Source organism: Lactuca serriola, chromosome 1 (genome assembly GCF_051521515.1).
Source record: "Lactuca serriola cultivar US96UC23 chromosome 1, Lser_US96UC23_V15, whole genome shotgun sequence".
NCBI lineage: Eukaryota > Viridiplantae > Streptophyta > Magnoliopsida > Asterales > Asteraceae > Lactuca > Lactuca serriola.
The window spans coordinates 172735716-172752825 of NC_136408.1; the positions used below are offsets into that span (position 1 = coordinate 172735716).

Sequence of the window (17110 nt, forward strand, 5' to 3'; positions counted from 1 at the left end):
CAATCCAAACTTTAGAAGATATGCTGCGAGCTTGTGTGATCGACTTCGGTAAATCGTGGGATACACACTTACCTCTTGTGGAGTTTTCCTACAACAATAGTTATCATACGAGCATCAAGGCAGCTCCATTCGAAGCCCTCTACGGCCGAAAATGCAGATCCCCTCTGTGCTGGACTGAGGTGGGTGACACTCAGTTGGCTAAAGGACGAGTTCCTGACAGCGCTCTCACTGGTCCGGAGATCATTCGAGAAACGACCGAGAAGATTGTGCAGATTCGTGAACGATTAAAAGCCGCTAGGGATCGACAGAAAAGCTACGCGGACAAACGAAGGAAACCCTTGGAGTTTCAGGTAGGAGATCGAGTCCTTTTGAAGGTTTCGCCCTGGAAGGGCACGATACGCTTTGGAAAGCGTGGAAAGCTGAACCCAAGGTACATAGGGCCTTTCGAAATTCTTGCTAGAATCGGCCCTGTAACTTACAAACTCAACTTACCCCATGAGCTAATTAACATACATCCTACCTTCCACGTCTCGAACTTAAAGAAATGCCTATCCGACGAAACTCTCGTGATTCCCCTCGACAAGATTAAGGTCAATGAAAACCTCAACTTTGTGGAAGAGCCTGCAGAAATTATAGATCGAGAAGTGAAACGAACGAAACAAAGTCGTATCCCAATTGTGAAGGTTCGGTGGAACGCCAAGCGGGGACCGGAATTCACTTGGGAGTGCGAGGATCAAATGAAACTCAAATATCCCCATCTTTTTGCCTAATAGTTCTGTAACTATCCCCTGTAGGAATTCTAAATTTCGGGACGAAATTCCCTCTAACGGGGGGATAATGTGACAACCCGAAACTCTCATCCTATGTAATTGGTCCATGTATTGTCTTTACATCTTGAATTCATCATCCTTTGTAAATCTTGTGGTTCCAAATGCGTGTTTTGGACATAATATAGTCTAACTATGGGTCTTAGGAAGTGTTGGAAAGTGTTTTGCATCATGGAATCGGATCAAACACACCAAAGGAGGTGTGTGCGGCCACACTTTTGTGTGTACGGCCACACACCCATGTGTGCGACCGCACACCCTCTAGCCTCACACCCAAACCTATATATAGTTGGATACCTTCTTCATTTTTTCATTTGGATACTCCTTACTCTCTCTCTACTTCTTCTCTCTAAAAATCGTCAACCAAGAACACCTTGAAGGCTTCGTATTGTGAACTAGATCATCTTCAAGCTTATTAGGGGTAAACACTTGAGTCCCAATCCTTAAAACTCATCATGTTCATCATATTCATAGTCCCTTGAAGGTGTACGGCCGCACACCTTCATGAAGAGGGCAGCACACATTCAAATATCCTTAGTGTGAAGAGCAAACACTAAATATGGACTCAAGAGGAGTGTACGGCTGAACACTCCTGTGTACGGCCGCACACACACACTCTGAACGGCCGCACACACTTGTGTGCAGCCTCACACACCCTTCTGGCCACACACCTTAACCGCACACTAAGTTTCAAGGTCTTGCACTCACTCAAATGCCCACTTTTGGCCCTATACTTGCATGAATCACTAAGTATAGATCATGAGACACTTGTACTCAGTAATTCAGAGCCCTAAGAATGTTTTTCCATCATGTTTATGCATGAAACACCCTAGTTCTAACCCAATTATGTGTCATCACATGATTTATAGGGACCATTGACATTCAGGGCATTCATTGACACTCGAACCCTATGATAAACTGTGAGTTCATACCCCTTAATGAACCTTTCGAATGTTTTTATGTGTTTTAGGGGGGGATACAAGTCAAATATACATGTTTATGAAATTTAATCACATGTGATTCACTATCCGTAACTCAAATCACATGTGATTTACCACTATGCCTTATAAAAAGAACTTTATGTTTTAAAAACTATTTTGGATAAATAAACTATTTCTAAAATGTTCCCTTTTGACAAGATTTTCATTAAATATATTTTCTTATAAAATGTAACAACACTAATATATTTATATAAGTAAGACTTGAAGGACTTAGGACCGATAGCTCGCCTTATTTCCTGTTCTTGTTTGATTGTGGGCTTAGGGTAGTTGTTATCCGTCCAACTGTCATTGAATTCTTAATTATATATCATCTATAATGGTTTTGGATACGGGCCTTTTCATCTCAATCAATGTCTACACTACTTAATTGCCAAGAATTATACACACTAAGTTAACTATAATGGGTATAGTTAAGGCCACTGCTACTCGTTACTGCTACTATCTTACACACTATAATACACACTAATATGAGATGACTCACTAGTAAGAGAAACTCACTATGAACTATACAAAAGACTACTTCACTATAATACAAGAGAAAGCACTAATCAGGTGATAACTCACTAACTCACTACGAGATATGCTATTCGCTACATACTATGCCCAGAGTTTTCCGACAGGAAGACGACGCTACATGTATAGATCTATACGGGGCAGACACTATTACATCCCGACTGTTAATCTCAGTCCGAGCCTTGCAGGCCCAGGGATGCCGCTACTTCTCTACACTATGCATGACCGGGAGGGTCATGGGGTGCTCTATTACTCACACTATCAGTAACATATAAGGAATACACTACATTCACACTAAAATGCTAATACTAAAGAATAGGTTAAAATCCCGAAGTAAATAAGTATCTAATGCTAATGAGAGTTTGCACCACTATTACTGATATGAGGCATAACTTTCTTATTACACTACTTATTGGGGATTCACTAATATACTTTTAATACAAACGATCTCTTTAAAATAATGAGACTTACATGCAAGTTACAGGTTTTTCAATTATAATGTATTTCTGGAAAATATAAGATTTTCTAGAGTTTCCCATTACTTACGAATGTAAACTACAGCCCTCACACTATCTATACTAATGCATTTTATACTAAAACTCACACTAAACTCTTATGAACTCACCAGCTTTATGTTGATACTCGTTTTCAAAATACCTTGTATCCTCAGGTCAAAGATAAACAGGTACATGTGCTACATTTTGGAGAAGGTGGAGCATACAAGATCCATCTCTTATTTTTGCATACTTTTGGTGTTTGTTGAACTTTACATAACACACCTGTAATTCCACTCACTATGTAAATGAAATGGTTGCATGTTTCTTGTTTTTACTATTATACAATTGTGATGATATTATACATGACGTCCTCCACCCCGAAACGTATTCCGCCATTATTGGTTTTGGGGTGTGACAGAACTCTTGCATGAAATGGAGACAAATCATTTAAATGTGTTAGCAACTTACCTAGAAGTGATCTTTGTGGAAGAATTCTTGGATACACCCACACAAATCACAAAAATTTGAGGAGTAAAGAGGAGTTTTTGAGAGAAATGAAGATGATGGGAGTGTTGCGATCTTCGGCCGAGGGTAGAAGAAGAGAGGAAGAGAGAGGGTTGAAATGATAGGTGCATGGAAACCCACCATGCAAAAGTGAGGTGGCAAGTGCACAATTTATCCCTCTTTTCTTTTTTTCTTTTTTTACTTGTATATGTATGTATATATGCATATATATATATATATATATATATATATATATATATATATACATATATATATATATATATATATATATATATATATATATATATATATATATATATATGAGCCGCTCAATTGGGCTAGGAGGAAGGAATGGGTTATCTTGGGTCATTCCTTGCCTTTGCTCGAAATCATGAGGCCCGCCCATTGGGCCCTTAGAATGGTTTACGGCCCAATAAAATCCATTAGGGTAAATGGAAATCATTTATGGCCCAATAAGGCCCATTAGGGTTAGAATGAATCATTTTAGGCCCAAATGGTCCAAAATGTTATAGATTTATGAATCGGGTCCATTTAGAATCCAAATAGGGTTTCTAAGCCCAATATAATTGAATTGAATGCTTATTGGTCCATTAGGCCCAATAAGGAAACCCTAGTCCATAATAAACTTGAACTAGAATTTTTATGGTTTTCAACTCATTATTGACTATTTGAATACTTTGTATAGAGTTTTGAACTTCACTTGTGAATCTTGATTTAGTTTTGTTGTCATAGAATGGACATAGTGCATGGTATCAAGTTAGAGTTACAATTTTTATCATAGATGATGTTTACATGGTCACAGAATTTTCTGGCTAAAGTGCCAGTTGTGATAGGGTACTTGTGGTAACCTGAATTGTAATAAAGGAAATTATGGGATTAGGATAAGACTCATAGGTTGGGCCCAATTTGGAAATTGGGCCACTAGTGGGCCTTTGTGGATCTTTTGGTTTTGGACCTTTTGGTTAATAGAATTGGGCCTTGGTTTTGGTTCTTGTTGGGTCAAAGTTAAAATGGTCATTTTACCCCAAGTATGGATAGTGGGCCTTATAATGAAACCCAATTGCTAATTGGGTGTTATTTTGATCTTATAGATCGGAGGTGTCGTTGGGGCAGCAGCTAAGGATTCTAGCAGTGAACTTCAGTATTCGAGGTGAGTTTCACCTCACTGTACCCATGGGTCGAAGGCACTAATGTCAGCCCACTAGTTTTGGTTATATGTTAGTAGAGGGATGTCTTAGGGATTGTATATAGTCATGTAGGATAGAATGGGGACTCTTGATCCAAGCTCTCTTACCTGTTCCTCGTTTGGTTGTGGTTATAGAGAGGGATCATCTGTCCGGGTGACTATCTCACCTTTGAATATATACGGTCGTGCATTCCTTGGATTTTTGATATTTAGTATGTTGCTATGTTGTTATGATTTGTTAGATAGATATCCTGGTAGATAGGATAATGATATGCTTAGTGATTTGCCTATTATCTGTTCTGGCTATATGTTTACCGGTTGCATGTGTTGATGTAGTATGGTTGGGTTGATATTATACTGTTTTGTGTTGCCAGTCAACAAACCTGGTAATATTTATATTGATATGTTATATGTATGCTTATCTGTTATGTATATGTCGACATGGTTATGTATGGTTGGGTTGAGACGGACCTGCTTTGTGCTAAAGGCCAACAAACCCAGGGTGTCCCGGATAGACTGAAGGCCAGTGGGGCGTACCAGTTAGTCCGAAGGCCAGGAGAACGTTCCAGATAGGCTGAAGGCCCGGTGAGGCGTACCATTCAAGCTCAAGGTTCTATGAGTGTACCAGATAGACTGCAGGTCGGTGAGGCGTTCCATTCAGACTGAAGGCTCTATGGGCGTACTAAATGAACTATAGGCCGGTGGGGCGTTTCAGTCATGTTGAAGGCCTTGTATGTATGTTGTTGTTGGTATATGTTATATGTTTGTGTGTTGGTACTTTGGGGGAACTCACTAAGCTTCGTGCTTTCATACACGTATAAACACACAACACGCAACACATATATACACACGAATTAAATGCATGCTTTCATAGCTTAAAAAATGGTACTAGATAATGTATGTATAAATTCGTGTTTTCATGTATCACAGTTAAAAATGTGAATGCATGTCATATCCTGTGTCATACGGATTAATCATGTGGCATGTGCATGTTTGATACCCAAAACACATTTTACACGATAAAAAAAAAAAAGATAAATGTGCTTATTCAATACTTTAATCTATATAACAATCGCATTAAGATTTTAAAAGGATTAAAGAATATCATAAAGGACGAAACCATTGGACAAATACAAATTATAAGGATGGCCTAAGTTATTCAAAAAAAATGATAAAACAATCTTACAAATTACTTCAAATGGCATAACCATCCTTTTAATTTAATCAATATATTTTATATATATTTAAAAAATAAATTTTGTGTCTAACCATTTATTATATAAATATATTAAAAGAAGGTTCCCAATCCAACAGTTCTTTGTTGTGATTGGACCAATTTTTTTTTCTTTTCCTTTCTGAAAAATTTCCTTTTAATTTATTGACAAAAGGTGTTAATGGAATGCAGGGGTATTTTTGTCCAAACGGCTTTTATTTTGTCACCTGCTTCTCTTTGAAGGCGTATTTTTTACAGAATCGAAGGATAGGAAAGGCGTTGGTCGGTGCCTGCTACGTGTGATGTTCCTATCTATGTTCCTTCTTATTTTTCCACGTTCCATTCACGGCCTCTGTTTGCCCAATCACATACATACAATTTCAGGGCTCACTCGATTTGAACTTCTTCTCACTTCCGATGTTTATCTTATTCTCCCCAATCTCACTATCAATTTAGGGTTCAACCTCTACACCACCGTCAATTTGGCATTTGCAGGTAAGGAAGCTTTGATTTCGGATTCAAACCCGTCGGCTTGCTTCTGTTGTTTCTTTTTCTTTTTATCTATTCCTTCGTTTTGGGGTACGATTTTGTCGCCCTACAGAGAAATTGATGCAAAATAAGTTCAGAAATTGAAGTGGGTCACTTCTATTTGCTTTTGATCGATCATGGTTGAACCTGGAAACCTCCAGGGTTTTGATGGAGGGACGAGTGAGGAAGTACGGACATCACCATCAACAATTGAGTCCTGATAGAGCTAAAGTCTGAAAGGGGAGGTCTCCTAGGTATTAGAAACGTCAACCTGAGCTGGAGCTGGAGCAGGAGCAGGTAGAAATCGACAACTTCAACGTCCTCACTTCATTAAAGTTCCTCTTATTTCATCAGAGGGTCTTTTCTTAAGAGGTATATCTATAATCTCATCTCACAATCAATCCACCATTCTCTGTTTTAATGAAATAGTTAACCCCAAAATTTAACCTTCAAAATCTTTCTTGCAGACGTGATTGAAAAAGTCAATGTTCTCACAGGAAGAGGCATCGCGTCAAAGTACTCGTAGTCAGGCGATTGCATTCACAACATTTTACGACTATAATTTGGTTTCAAGAAGAGCCCAACAAGCAGGTATGCACATCAGATTATGAGTCTTTCATGAAAAACCTCATTATTGACTTTTACTTCTAGCTTTTAAGATTTGGATTTGATGATTAGACTGAAGAACATATTAGCCTGAATATGCATGAAGCTCTATCACTTTTCAAGAACTGATGGTTACTCATTGGATTTCTTTATTGTTTATGGTTGGCCATATGAGGTATTTCACTATATTTATATATATTAAATATGATAAAAAAAAAATCTTTACTTGGTCAACCACCTTACTTTTTTAGGGCCATTTTATATGATTAGTATTTGGAGGGCATTTATGTCTTTTGCCATTGTGAACAAAGAATTGGAAAGTTGGTTATGAGAATATATATGTGTCTCTACAAGTGTGTGGTGCCAAAAAAGGAAGATCATGAGCAATGAAATAGGAAAGGGTAAAACAAACTTTATTTTTAACTTTACCTTTTATGTTATACAAAACCACATTGGATTTAATTGTATAATATATAAAATATATATAAAAAAATTAAACCATTGCATATATAATCCCTAATCAGGTGATGTGTCAATGGTGTCTACCCCAATAATCGATTATGGTGAAACTGTTTTAAAGCCATCTTTAATTGATGTGTAAGCAATTTTCCCATGGTTGATTTTTTTATTATCTTTCTGATCTTCATTGTAATTGTTTTCTACCAATAGGACCATTTTTGCAACATATTCATAAAGGGATCATTTTTGTCATGTTTTCCTTGTCACAGGGACTATATTTTAAACAGTTTCCTGCTATAAGGATCTTTTATGTAATAATTTTTTGTCAAAGGGACCATTTCTTGTACAATGTTTTCTCTGCCTACATGACCATTTTTAATCAAATTAAGATATACATGCAAGTATGTTACATCTAAACATATTTAATTTTCTTTTACATTCACTATATATATATATTGAATAGATAGTCAAACAAAAAAAATCATTACTTTTAAAAGAAATTGTTTGCAAAGACCGGGCAAATCCTAAGACTAGCACTTTTGACTACATAGTTGTTTGTATTTTTATCTTTATTTAGCAATTGGTAGCGAAAAAGAAAACAAAATAAAACATCAAATCGAGTGTCATCTACAACCCTAATATTTAATTTTTCTTTGGATTTTTTTTGTTTCCAACACTTGATTTGTGTATTTTTGTTTATAGTTCCAGTCATCATCGAAGTGATTTAAGGGGATGCCCACCATATCCTTCACATCCTAAACATTTGTAAGTTATGTATCTTTTTTCATGTGTGCATAATATTAGTTGTTAATTGTTATACAGCAATTTGTAATTGAATATTGAAAAAATTATAATTTCAGGGAAGTCGAAGGACTCTAGTTCACCGGACACCACTTTACGCAAAGGTTTCCTAGAGGTTGTTTGTTTTTTCTTTTTCTTCACTAAAACTTTATGGATAAAATACTCAACAGATAAATGATGTATGTCTGGAATAAGTATTATATAAATGAATTTTCTTTTTTTGACTAATGAACAATCTGACTAAAAGATAGATCATTTTACCTTTCTATCTAGTGATATTGAAAGATAATTGTCTATTGATGGTAGTATTGGAGTGTGTCATTGGAACATTAAGACTCAAAATTTATTGGGTCATATATACCAAACTACTCTACACAGTAATAGACTAATAGTAACTAACAATCTTAATGACCATCAAATCTTTTACAATGAAATACCATCCAACACCCGCCTTGCGGGGTTCCTTCCTAGTTTACATATTAATTTTGTGTTCCTTTGAGAACAGTGTTTTCTTCCTATTGGTTCTGTTTTTTATATACTCATACTGTGGACTGCTTGACCGTTTGACACTGGAATCATCATCACATCCCTCATCTTCTTTTCTGCCACGTCCCCATTCACCGCTTCATCTACTTTCTCACCGACACCGACCCATCTGAACCTTTTTGCTCGCCCCTTTACCTCCTTCCTTCACCGCTTTGGTTTTGCTTCCCGCTTGCATATCCTATTACCGCACATATTACCCCCTTCACAATACGAGAGGCTGAAGTCGACGTTCATCGCCACCGCCACCATGTCGATTTTTCTGGTCAACATTGATGGTGCATGTCGAACGATTGATGTGGTTCTCGGTTCTCGAACGTTTTCATAAGCTAGATCAAAAGCCCTCTAACACCACTCTTCTTCCCTACACTACAACCTCTTCTCCCCGTCTCGCCCTAAATTGTATTGAAATTGCCATTCCAGTCCTTGATTTTCCGTCTTCTCTAGCATCTTCGTTGAGATTCTGGTCTGACGTCGGTGATTTTGTTCTTTCTTTCTATACTTTTCTTTCCATTTTACCTAAATTGATTGTTGTTGTTGGTTTTTCAGACATAGATAGTTCTAGAAGGAAGGGAATGGAAGGGACACCCAAGGCTACCGGACAAAGTTGTAAGTAAAACGAATTCACTTTTGCAGGGTTCGTCTCCTTTTAACTTTTTGTTTTGTGTATGTGCTTCGATTTCAAATGTTTATGTGAAATGCACGATTTTTTTGTACATATTCGCTCAACAACACTGTTCCTTTCTGCAATTCTTCAAGACTCATTTCATCAAAGGCTCAGGCTTTAAAAAGTCACTGAAATTGACTGTTTCTCAATTTCTTCTGTCGCAACTTGTAAGTTTCTTACTTAGGGGTTGACCTCTTTCACGGGGACCTCTGGAATAACCCATTTCTTATTTCCTTTGAAAGCAGTGAATCATCTATGGAGAAAAAACGATTGTGTTGGAACATATGGACTGCATTTTCTGGTGCGGGTTGATGATTTTGAAAAACCTTGAGAAACAAACGTTCTTTGTGGTAATTGGCGAAGTTGAAAGCACCCCATCATATGGTAACTATTACAGGAATTTATAATCTCTCACACACACGATAATGAATGCATTGAGAAAAGCGAAAGTTACTGTTGTTATTTTGTGATTATGCAGGTTTAAAGATACAATAGATGCAGCTGTTGCTTATGTTTTCTTAAAGAATGTACATGTTCAAACGGGAAAATCTGCTTCTGCTTTATTTAGGAATATTGGGTTTCTTTGTTCTACATTGAATTTTTGGGCCATTATTTATAACTGAAAATATGTTTCTATAGGAAGTTTACATGTTTTCCCTAATCCCTAATAATTGATTACCTCTGGAAAAAAAAAAAAAAAAAAAAAAAAAAAAAAAAAAAAACATGAGGCTGAATACTTTGTATGAAAGGGGTATTTGGTAAAGTTGGCTAATATGGTATTTTGTTGTTTGCAGCAGGAATAAATAGTGCTTATAGGAATTTACTTTTGTAGGTATATAAGAATTTGGCTTGTCCTTCATCATAAATTATGTCTATGGTTTTGTTAAATAGATATTCTTTCTTTGGAAATTCATTCTCCAATGGTTCATTTTTATGCTGTAGAATCTGTTTCTTTTCGATCTAATTGGGGGATTGTAATTTCATTCTAATATGGTGTAATATGAACAAATAATGGTGTAATTTTAAAATTGGGCTTCAACTGCAATTCCCATCTATTTCAATTTTGACTCAGCATATGAACTAAGGAAGTCAAAAATGCTTGCAGGGCAGTTTTAAATTGAAATAGCATTTTTGACTTCCTTAGTTCATATGCTGAGTCAAAATAGAAAGTAAAATATTTGTCAATAATAGCATCTAACTTTTTTTAATCTCTTAAAACATTTTACTTTCTATTATTTTCTTATGAAGGTATTTCATTTTGGATGTGTTGCGGAAGTTTAAGACATATATTTATGGAGACATGAACCCGAGGGATCAACTGTGGTTGTTGACCGACTAACACCCAGGGAAGATTATTTGTAGTCTATCGCATTACAATTTACATTGTAGTTTTTGGTTGGAAAAAACAAATTGTACAAAAAGTTAAGGATGAAATAATTTCAGATTAACCATTGAAATTTTGAAAAAATAAATCATCTTTATCATACAATATAATTTTTCCATTTGTTTTTGCAACTCATCAGTGAAAATAAATAAATAAATAACTCAAAAGTGGTTGTTAAGTTAGTGGGAGTGGGCTCGGCAACCCACTCGGAATCTCGGTGAACACCGGGTCGAGGTCTTGGGATGCCGAGCTCGGCTCGATAATTTGGTGGAAAGATGTCAACGAGTTTGACAGAGTAAATGTGAACCAATGGGGAGGTGACAACGGCTATATTTAAATTAAATGTTTTATTTTTTATTTTTTATTTTATTTAAAAAAAAAAACTTCTATAAATACAACCTAATTGTTTTCATCGGGCATGTTTGATGCGTTGCTTGAAATGCCCCTAAAGGTCATTCAGGAGACAGAAGATCGAAGAACTACAGCACCAAAATGCGGATAATACATGCCAAAGAAAAAGAAGGTACATATAAAGACATCATGAGGCGGCTAATGAACAAGTCATGCATGATTACTTTGCCGAAAATGTCATGTTTCAAGGATATTATTTTCATCGTTGATTCTGTATGCATAAAAGTCTGTTTTTGTGTATCGTCAACGACGTCACAGCAGCGTGTCCATATTTTCGACAACGTTCAGACGTTAGAGGTACAGTTGGTTTTACTCTTTTACAAAAATGCATCACTGCACTTCGTCGATTAGTGTATGCCACTTCCCCCGATGCATTAGATGAGAATCTTAGGATGTTCCGACGTACTGCATGACAAAGCTTTCACAGATTTTGTAAGTATATCATGAGATTATATGGTATGCGATATCTGCGCAAAGCTACTTCTAGTGACGTCCAATACTTGTATGCTCATCATTCAAATGTGCACGGCTTTTTTGGAATGTTAGGAAGCCTAGATCGCCTCCACTGGGAATGGGGCATGTAACATCCAGTTTAGTAGATAAATAAATAGATAAATACTAATAAATGAATAGTAGTCCTAAAGTCCATAATATTTAGTGGGGTGTTGGTTTCGGGTAGCCAAATGATATAAATTGGGTTTTCGGGGGTTAAAGTGTAATTTCAGGATTTATTTTGTAAAGATTATTAGAATTCAGGGGGTGTTTGGTAAGTATTGGACTTATTATGAAAGGATTTTGAAGACTGAGGGTTGTTAGGTAAATTGTGTAACACCCAAAATCTGGAAGGCCAAGAAAGGAAAGAAAACCCTAATTTTTTAGGGGCGACTCGGCGAGTCCAAGGAGGAACTCGGCGAGTCCGAGCGGGATCCGAGTCGAGGAGTAAGTGACCAACTCGGCGAGTCGGCCAAGTGGACTCGGCGAGTCTGGTCTGTGCGAGGAAAACCCTAAATTCGAGACTTGGAGCCTATTTAAACGTTTCATTCTCTTCCCTAGGGTTCCTTTACTGCCTCTCTCACCCAGAATATGAACCCTAAGCCTCCATTGTTGTGCATTCAAGTTTCCAAGCCATTTTGGGAGTGGTTTGAAAGAAGAAGAAGAAGGGGAAACATTGAAGCTTCAAGGATTGGCCTTGGATCTGAAGTTTGGGGAAACTTTCTGAGTTATTGAAGGTAATAAGTCGTTTCTTTCCTTTAGATCTTTTTTGGTTGTGAGATTTGGGGCTTTTTAAGCCATGGATAGTTATCCATTTGAGTTAGAAGTTGGATCTGGAGTTGCTACTTCAGATCTAAGTGTATTTTGGTCTTGGAAAGCATAAAGTTTCAGTCCTTGAGTTGATTATGGAGCCTCTTTGCCTTAAACCCTAGTTTATGGTGTATTTGGCCTAGATCTCCTTCTCTACACGTAAAGTTTGCAACTTTACGTGAGGAATACGCTTGGGAAGGGTAGATCTACAGTTTGGAGTCCATGCATGACTCAAAAGTCCTCTGCATGTATGGAGATCTGAATGGACTCGGCGAGTCCTTTTGAGTGGACTCGGCAAGTAGCATGAAGATTTGGAGGAACTCGACGAGTGGGATGAACAGCTCGTCGAGTCAGATGAAGATGGGCAGGAAATCGGCGAGTTGGAAGAACAACTCGGTGAGTCTGTTGAAGGTTGTCTTGGACTCGGCGAGTCTGTTCTTGGACTCGGCGAGTCAGGCCGCGAAATCCCAAACCCTTCGAGTTTAGACTCGAATCAGTGAGTCGATTGGAGACTCGGGGAGTTGGTCAGGTCAGGACTCGGAAATCGGTAGACTCGGCGAGTCATGGACTGACTCGGCGAGTCGAGTCGCAAAAAGAAGGACTCTGAACATATGAACTCGGCGAGTCACTGGGGTGACTCGGCGAGTAGGGTTGACCTGGAAGGTTGACTTTGACCAGGACTTTGACTTTGACCAGAGTTGACTTGGTAGTCTTTCGGGGGTCAGTTAGACTCAGTGTTGCATTGTTACTGGTAGCTCGGGGAGCGGGTGGAGCAGGAGTTCAGAGAGTTGTCGGGCAGCGGCTAGTGGGATCATCAGCAAGTTCAGCCAGTGCAGGTGAGTTTCCCTTTGTATGAATGGGTCTACGGCCACAATGCCGGCCCATGTAGTTATGAGTAGAAGACTCGGGGGTTAGCCCTAGGCATGGTATGCTAGTGTGATATTCGGACGAGGTCCATTGATAGCGGGCGGGTGCCCAAGGATTGGTTTATATGGTAGTTGTACTTGTTGTCTGTGTGATACATGTATGCGCCTGGTAGGGAGGTGAGTGGGGGCGAGGTCCCGTATCTCACCAATAGCAGAGTGTGGATGGTGTTCCACATCTCAGTAGCAGCAGAGCAGGGGCGAGGCCCAAGTTAGGGAAGGAGTGAGTGTGGGTTGGGCCCGTATCTCACTATCAGCAGGAGCATGGATGGGGTTCCATGTCTCATCAGTAGCAGGACAAGGGCGAGGCCCAGGATAGGCGAGGCCTTAGGACATGATCCATTGTATATGTTTAACTTATGTGTTGCAGTATGATTATGTGCTATTATGTGTTAGCGGACGAGGCCCTATGACAGGCGGGGCCTAAGTGAAACAGATCTGTATCTGAGCGGGGCTCGAAGCCAGGCGGGGCATGGAGCGGCGGGGCCGTTGTAGCGGGCGAGGCCCGAGGTAGGTGGGCGAGGCCCAGGATAGCGGGTGTGGCCCAGTATGTGCAGTATGTGGTTATGCATGGTATGTGGTAGGGTGGGGAACTCACTAAGCTTCGTGCTTACGGTTTTCAGTTTTGGTTTCAGGTACTTTCGGTAGCGGAGGGAAGAGCTCGGGGTGATCGCATGGCACACACCATAGATTAGACAGCCTGGGAATGTTTACTCTGATAACGAACATGTATTTTGGAAACTAATACTCCGCTTATGTTTTGAAATGATGAATTTGCTTTAATTAATGTTTTATTAAAAGAAATTTTTAGCCTTGAATTTTGGGACGTTACAAATTGCGGATTGGATTTGAAAGGGGTTTCAGAAGTCGGGGTAGAAATGGTAAATTTTGGAGCGAAATTGAAAGAAAGAGGTGAAGGAGGGACCAATGGTGCATTATGGGATGAAGTTTCTTGAGACAGGGTATATAACACGTCCAACCCTAACCCTAGGAGCTTTTTTTTTTTCAGTCGCCACCCAACACTCGACCAAGTCCGGCGCCGCCACCTTATACCCCCCACTCCCTCCAGCCGCTGGTGACTCTTGTGCCAGCAATAACGAAGATCGATGGTAATCCAGAGATGGCGATGCATCAATTGAAGACCGGAGAAGAAGTGGCGTCGTGGTGGCCGTTGTTCGTGACTCTCCAACAGCCGCCTTCGTTGTCAAATTCGGTAACCACCGAGATACGTTCCATGTTGCCATTCCTACCGTGGACGAGATCGAGGACCAACCTATGACGTAGTTTTAACCGAAACCACCGCCACCACCTTTCTTCTGCAACTACATCGCCGCCTGCTGCCTCGCCATTAAAACGTCATAGTGACGTCCTCCTCTGACTGCCTTATGCTGCCACGAGGTGGCTGTGTTGGTGTGTACATTTCTGATGAATGCAAGTCGTAAAGAACCACCATGGCGGCTAACCATGGTGGTTTCCGCCGTCAACGCTAATGTTGCCCGCCTTCTTGTGTCACTGTCGCCGCCGTACGCCACCAGGTGGGTGGGTTCATTTTTGCTAACAGAAAGCATGTGTGTGGTTGTTTGTTAGCCGGAAACTGAGAAGATAACCACCATGGCCGCCAGCCATGGTGGCTGCCACCTTCTGCCGCCACCAACCACCGTGAGAGGTGGTTGTGTGTGTGTGTGTGAAATGGTGCTATATATGTGTTTATTTCAGTTTAAGTGGTGTTTGGGTGTTGTTTGGCCAAATTTCACAAGAAAAGCCACCACCACCACTTTAAAGTGGTGGCTGCCACCTCCAACCACCGCCTGCCGCCATAAGGGTGGCTGGATATGTGTATGTGTTATTTGTGTGTGTGCGTTTATTTGGATATTGCGTTGTAATATTGTATTTTGACCGGAATAATTAAGGAAATCTGTCACCACCACCGTGAGGTGGTGGCCGCCGCCGTGAGCTGCCATTAACCACCACTACTCGAGGTGGTAGTGGGTGGTGCCTAACTTAATTAATAATTAATTAACCTAAAAACTTATGTTAGAACAAAGTTCTATCAGGATCGTATGATTCTAAGCAAAATATAAATAAGAACATAATGAAGAACACAAGTATTGCACTGAATATGTCGAATGATTAATGCAAAGATACCCCAGAAGAGCTCGATAAAGAACTTCAATCTGTAGAGGTATTATAGGGTTACAAGAATCAACGTAATTGACTATTCTATGTTATACGCATACATGCATGCATATATTTATATTAAAACCCTAACAACTTATCTAGATAAAAGGAAACTATTCTAGATAACTACGGATGGACAAGCCCAACCTGATTACAAAACCAAAAGGCCCAAGACGCAACACTAAAATACTTAACAATCTCCCCCTTTGCGTCCTTGGAGCAGAAACTTCATCCCCTTTTCACAACAGAGGGCTTTTTCACGGTTTCAAATATCCTCGGTATAATGGCCAGAATGTGATGTCTAAACGTTATGTACCACCGAAGCATATTTGTGAAGTTCTTTTTATCCGCTGCTGAGTTTTGCTTGCATCGATGAATGATATTGATTATATGCTCCAGACAGTCTGTTGAAAACAGATGCTTGTCAACCAAAGCAAACAAAAACTTGTGCCTCTCACCCTTTGTGAACATGACAGTCAAATTTGTTGAATCAATCTGCCCCAACTTCATCTGATCCACATCACCGGGCTTAGACGTTGGCTTGACAAACGGTTTCTTGTTCATCACCTTTGCTATCTCCTGATCCATAGTAGCAAGCTCATGGACATAGGAGGCCAACATTCTTTTTAGATGTTTTAGAATCGACTCATACTCCCTTTGATTTGAGAGCAGAATGTTGTATAGCAGAATCCAATCATGTGGATTAAGGTTGAGAAGATCTGCCAGAGAAATAAAGTATTCCGTATTTGCTGTACCACGGTTGATCTTGAAGTTTACATTCACAAACCTCCCAGCAGGTGACGGTTTCAGTACCTTGACTTTTGTAATTTTATGTGCACTCCAAGTCAAGTACTGTGGTTGACCATTCTTCAAATAAAAATCTACTAACTCTCTGTCAACCTTCGGATTCGGATGAGGAACCTCAGCAGTGACATCGAAACAATGAAAGGTAAATGCTTTTCTTGTGATTGGCATGTCGAACTGCGAGTCCTTTGAATTGTCACATTCAAACGAAGCAATCGGTTCCACCCAGTACATAGAAGGAAACTCAATCGCCTGATTGATGAGTGTATCTCTGTCCCATTCTGGAAACAAAGTCTTCTTGCATTGCAAGACATCCTCCTCTTCCTTATTCTTTTCCTCTTGTGCCACCTTCATCGTTTCATCAAGCTCTTTGTCCTTCTTCTTTCTTTTAAGAGCTTCAACGATAGTCTCTTCAGTATCACTATCACTATCGGCTTGAACTTTCTTTCCAAAAACCGAAGCTAAATTATCCTTCAGTTTTGTTTTGTCTTTCAGATCTGCACTCTCTTCTCTCCCTTGTTTCGGAAGAAAGACCTTCTCCGAGACACCCTTCATCTCACTGAGAATTGTAATTGCAGGAAGGAGTTTGGACTGGAGATGCTTCCGGATGGTTAAGGTCAAGAAGGGATCATGAGCTTCAAGAAGAGTAGTCAAGATATTTTTCACATCACCAGCACAACTTTGATAAACTGCCCTTTGAGTCTTTAACAGAGAGATCTCTTTTTCTGCTTGGGCCATTTGA

General features: G+C 39.3%; 1 long non-coding RNA gene across 3 annotated transcripts; it reads left to right on the forward strand.

Moving 5' to 3' along the window:
• The first annotated feature begins 8641 nt into the window (after positions 1-8641).
• On the forward strand, positions 8642-10470 carry LOC145072228 (uncharacterized). Of its 3 annotated transcripts, XR_013690954.1 has the most exons (5): positions 8651-9165; positions 9249-9308; positions 9459-9533; positions 9612-9750; positions 9845-10470. It is a non-coding gene; the product is annotated as an uncharacterized LOC145072228 (long non-coding RNA). The 3 variants fall into 3 exon arrangements; XR_013690955.1 differs by having other exon boundaries at positions 8642-9172; positions 9249-9533; XR_013690952.1 differs by having other exon boundaries at positions 8645-9165; positions 9249-9533.
• The last annotated feature ends 6640 nt before the right edge of the window (positions 10471-17110 follow it).